This window comes from Bufo bufo, chromosome 2, assembly GCF_905171765.1.
Source record: "Bufo bufo chromosome 2, aBufBuf1.1, whole genome shotgun sequence".
Classification (NCBI taxonomy): Eukaryota; Metazoa; Chordata; class Amphibia; order Anura; family Bufonidae; genus Bufo; species Bufo bufo.
Window position 1 is genome coordinate 22836282 of NC_053390.1, and position 5769 is coordinate 22842050.

The 5769-nt window shown below is 46.4% G+C and overlaps 1 long non-coding RNA gene across 1 annotated transcript; it reads left to right on the forward strand.

Annotated features, from left to right (window-relative positions):
• Positions 1-1681: 1681 nt before the first annotated feature.
• Positions 1682-2560, forward strand: LOC120991202. The gene is made up of 3 exons (XR_005776555.1): positions 1682-1736; positions 2072-2196; positions 2511-2560. It is a non-coding gene; the product is annotated as an uncharacterized LOC120991202 (long non-coding RNA).
• Positions 2561-5769: the final 3209 nt, after the last annotated feature.

The following is a 5769-nucleotide window of genomic DNA, read 5'->3' on the forward strand; positions in this document are numbered from 1 at the left end:
GCAAGTACCAACATGCATGCTGAGCCCACTATATACTTCTCCTGGAGCCAGATGGCTACTGGTAGGTTCTATATAAGCAGACTCAGTTTTATACTGACTTTAAAACCAGCCTCCAGGACAGACTGACTGGTCAGGTGTGCATGACTCCATGGAGATCGCCACGCCTCCAATATATACTACAAAGAAAAAATGTGGGGGGTTCAGTCAGCACAACCCTGTATGCAGGTGCACATCGCTATGGCGAAATACAGATACAAACGCAAAAACACAAATGCAATAGCACTCTGCAACCAGCACACTACCTAAATAAAATTGATATCTAACACTAAAAGTACTTTTTACAGCAAAAATAAAAAATAAACTGAGCACAAAAGCGACCAGTAAAAAAAAATTGTACTTATTGGTGCTCAGGGCTGCAGAACGCACGCAAGCGGACATTTGGTGCGTTCGTGCAGACAATGCAGTATAAAAATTTACTGCAGATAGAAAAAAAGAACACGGTCCTTAAGTCACGTCCGGTAGCGCCGTACATTTACGACGCGGGTCCTCTACGGGTTAATCAAGCATACAACCTTGTGGATATAGCAGGACTTCATTATCCCTGGTAAACACTGAAACTCATTGTTCGCCCTCAAACCAGACGAGTTTCTTAGAAAGTATTTGTCTTTAGGTCATATATTCTGTTTTAAAAATACCGCAATGACGGATCCATCCTTCCAGTCTGCGCATGCACAGACCGAAAAAAAATTGAAAAAAATAAATGAGTTTTTCCGGATAACACCGTAAAGACGGATCCAGCATTTCAATGCATTTGTAAGACGGATCAGGCAGTTTCGGCAATGGAAATCACTCGCCAGATCACTCTGCCGCAAATGTGACCTAACCTTGCATTTATCAACGACCTGTTGGAGTGTCACTGGATGCAATGAACAGAGGGCTCACTGTGGACAATCACGACTGGTGCTCAGGTCACAAAGAACCACCCCTTGCTCTCGATAATAATAAAATATAGAAAGTTGGACCTACACATACAGATCGACATCAGATATCTGCTACTGGGACTTACCTGTACATATAAGCCTTTGTACTATACACAAGTCTCCTTAGGAAAGCGGAATAGCAATCGATTCTGAATGTCTTATTGATGTTTATTTTATATTTTATGTAATCGATTCGTGTTACAATCGATTTTTTTTAATCGACATTTTATTATCGATAGATTGTATATTGGACGGTCAGCATCTGGATACATTGTGTTTCAATAAACTTGTTCTTATAATGTTTTGAGTGCCGGTCCAACGTTCTCTACCTGTTGGAGTGTACCTGGTATTTCCTTATCTTTCGAACAAATCTCCGCACATTGTATGTGACTCTCTGTATGCGCCCTTCTGTTTGCATCCCTCTTAGGAGAGAGATGAGACCTTTTACAAACAAATGTCTTCATGAGACCAGACCTTTAGTATGAGAGCTGAAGGACCTGGGGTGACATCACCGTCATGTGATCAGTGTAGGGGGCCGGACTCCTACCCCTGCATTGGTCAAATGACTATGATGTCACTATAGGTCCTTTACTACCATTTCTCACCACTGCTAAGTCCCGCCCCCTGCACTGATCACATGACAGTGACGTCACCGCAGGTCCTTCAGCTCTGGCAGTGCAGCAGATACTGGGCAGGTCCTGGTCGGTAGTCAGGGCTCTTGTTCTCTCTGGTATCAGCCATTCCTCCAGCCTGCAGGTAAGATGAGCTGTGAGGAGACAGTGTGGTGGAGAGCTCAGACATGTCACCTCTGGAGATTCTCCTCCATTACACACAAGGAATCCTTCTCCGCTCCTCAGCTTAGTATGATGGGGGAGTAGTAGTGGATGAGAGAATCTGCTCTGTGTGAATGAGGTTTTCACTGCCAAGAGCTTAGATACACACTGCACTGCCAGGACACCCGGAGCTCAGGGTTTTTCCTGTCAGTGCAGCTTTATGAGGGTCTGAGTTTTGCGGGATGAGTTGTACTTTTTCTCACTCTCATTACAGGGGAAATGAGACTCACTGATTAACCTTTATTCCTTCTTTTGGAGGAGGGATGAAGAAAACCAGCAATACGAGCCTTCTCCTGAATGATCCACCAAGGATGGACAGGAAGGAGATCAGCAGAAGAATATTAGACCTCACCTTGGAGATCATCTCCCTGCTGAGCGGAGAGGTAAACTTTTCTAGATTTCTCTCCTCTTTATTGTATTCTGTAACAAGTCAGACATCGGGAAGGAGAATCCATCATAGGAAGTGATAGGAAGAGTCCAGGGTCCTGGAGAACGGCCTCCAGACCTTCCAAGTGATGGAGAACCTGAAGATCAGCCCCCAGTATGGTGAGTGATGTGTCATGTGACCAGTGACCAATAGTCATGTTGTAGGAGCCATGAGAAGGTAAGTAGGCACGTTGTACCAGGAGGAGAGGGCCGGAGGAGAGCACATGGCCCCTGAAGGGTTTATTCCCTAAGTGTCTCTCTCCATCCACAGGAGTACACAATAGGGAAGAAGACATCGGGGGACTGTGTGACTCCCATCATCCATCTCCAGGAGTCAGGAGGGCGGAGCAGGACCCCTCCCCCCATCACAGAGCCTCCCCCTCACCCCCTGATACATGAGCAGAAGATCCTAGAGCTCACCCACAAGATGATGGAGCTGCTGACTGGAGAGGTGACACTGCTGGGAATGCTGGGAAATTCTCCAGTAACAGCACTGGAGGGGTCTGGGTGATGACGGTGTCATTGTGTTGTCAGGTTCCTATAAGGTGTCAGGATGTCACTGTCTATTTCTCCATGGAGGAGTGGGAGTATATAGAAGGACACAAGGACCTGTACAAGGAGGCCATGATGGAGGAGCACCAGCCTCTTATATCACAAGGTAAGAGCCGTCATGTGCAGTGTATACATGTGTGTGCAGTGACATGTAAAGGAGGAGCACCAGCCTCTTATATCACAGGGTAAGAGCCGTCATGTGCAGTGTATACACGTGTGTGCAGTGACATGTAATGGAGGAGCACCAGCCTCTTATATCACAAGGTAAGATCCGTCATGTGCAGTGTATACACGTGTGTGCAGTGACATGTAATGGAGGAACACCAGCCTCTTATATCACAAGGTAAGAGCCGTCATGTGCAGTGTATACACATGTGTGCAGTGACATGTAATGGAGGAGCACCAGCCTCTTATATCACAAGGTAAGAGCCGTCATGTGCAGTGTATACACGTGTGTGCAGTGACATGTAATGGAGGAACACCAGCCTCTTATATCACAAGGTAAGAGCCGTCATGTGCAGTGTATACACGTGTGTGCAGTGACATGTAATGGAGGAGCACCAGCCTCTTATATCACAAGGTAAGAGCCGTCATGTGCAGTGTATACACGTGTGTGCAGTGACATGTAATGGAGGAGCACCAGCCTCTTATATCACAAGGTAAGAGCCGTCATGTGCAGTGTATACACGTGTGTGCAGTGACATGTAATGGAGGAGCACCAGCCTCTTATATCACAAGGTAAGAGCCGTCATGTGCAGTGTATACACGTGTGTGCAGTGACATGTAATGGAGGAGCTCCAGCCTCTTATATCACAAGGTAAGACCCGTCATGTGCAGTGTGTACACGTGTGTGCAGTGACATGTAATGGAGGAGCACCAGCCTCTTATATCACAAGGTAAGAGCCGTCATGTGCAGTGTATACACGTGTGTGCAGTGACATGTAATGGAGGAGCACCAGCCTCTTATATCACAGGGTAAGACCCGTCATGTGCAGTGTGTACACGTGTGTGCAGTGACATGTAATGGAGGAGCACCAGCCTCTTATATCACAAGGTAAGAGCCGTCATGTGCAGTGTATACACGTGTGTGCAGTGACATGTAATGGAGGAGCTCCAGCCTCTTATATCACAAGGTAAGACCCGTCATGTGCAGTGTGTACACGTGTGTGCAGTGACATGTAATGGAGGAGCACCAGCCTCTTATATCACAAGGTAAGAGCCGTCATGTGCAGTGTATACACGTGTGTGCAGTGACATGTAATGGAGGAGCACCAGCCTCTTATATCACAGGGTAAGACCCGTCATGTGCAGTGTGTACACGTGTGTGCAGTGACATGTAATGGAGGAGCACCAGCCTCTTATATCACAAGGTAAGCGCCGTCATGTGCAGTGTATACACGTGTGTGCAGTGACATGTAATGGAGGAGCACCAGCCTCTTATATCACAAGGTAAGAGCCGTCATGTGCAGTGTGTACACGTGTGTGCAGTGACATGTAATGGAGGAGCACCAGCCTCTTATATCACAAGGTAAGAGCCGTCATGTGCAGTGTATACACGTGTGTGCAGTGACATGTAATGGAGGAGCACCAGCCTCTTATATCACAAGGTAAGAGCCGTCATGTGCAGTGTGTACACGTGTGTGCAGTGACATGTAATGGAGGAGCACAAGCCTCTTATATCACAAGGTAAGAGCCGTCATGTGCAGTGTATACACGTGTGTGCAGTGACATGTAATGGAGGAGCACCAGCCTCTTATATCACAGGGTAAGAGCCGTCATGTGCAGTGTGTACACGTGTGTGCAGTGACATGTAATGGAGGAGCACCAGCCTCTTATATCACAAGGTAAGAGCCGTCATGTGCAGTGTGTACACGTGTGTGCAGTGACATGTAATGGAGGAGCACCAGCCTCTTATATCACAAGGTAAGAGCCGTCATGTGCAGTGTATACACGTGTGTGCAGTGACATGTAATGGAGGAGCACCAGCCTCTTATATCACAAGGTAAGAGCCGTCATGTGCAGTGTGTACACGTGTGTGCAGTGACATGTAATGGAGGAGCACCAGCCTCTTATATCACAAGGTAAGAGCCGTCATGTGCAGTGTATACACGTGTGTGCAGTGACATGTAATGGAGGAGCACCAGCCTCTTATATCACAAGGTAAGAGCCGTCATGTGCAGTGTATACATGTGTGTGCAGTGACATGTAATGGAGGAGCACCAGCCTCTTATATCACAAGGTAAGAGCCGTCATGTGCAGTGTATACACGTGTGTGCAGTGACATGTAATGGAGGAGCACCAGCCTCTTATATCACAGGGTAAGAGCCGTCATGTGCAGTGTGTACACGTGTGTGCAATAGAGATGTAAACCTCCTGGCACTCTGGAGGGTTGCTGCTTGGAGTCGGGTTCCCGCCCCACGTAGTAAATAAAATAGAAAACTCCAGCAATGTGCGTTTGCATCAAAGAATATTACGTTTATTTTGAAAATGCGGCGTCGTGATGTGACGTTTCGGCCACTTAGGCCTTTATCAAACTACATGAAAAATACAAAGGGAGGGTGATAATTACAATCATGTCAGATATCCAACATATGGTGTACAAATAAATCTATAATACATGCAGGAGTATAAGGAACACATAATGTACCACAAGTCAATTCAACATATTGCCACCCGTAACATGTTATTTTGAAAAGTACTGCAAGAAAGGGAGAAAAGCACATTGGAGGGAAAGGGAAAAAGAAAAAGAAAAAACCAGGTCGGTATTTCCAGTGATCAGAGTCTACATAAGTCATAAGTCAAGGAGGAGACCAGGGAGGACGACCCTGATGTAGAACAGTTAAGGACAACTATTGTATATAGAGATACAAATACTATCTGCTTGTTATATCATCAGGGACAGTGGGATGAGGTTGTTGACAGGATACATGAGGCGCAAGGTGATCTGTAATATCAGTACTGTCAGTACTAGTGGCGCT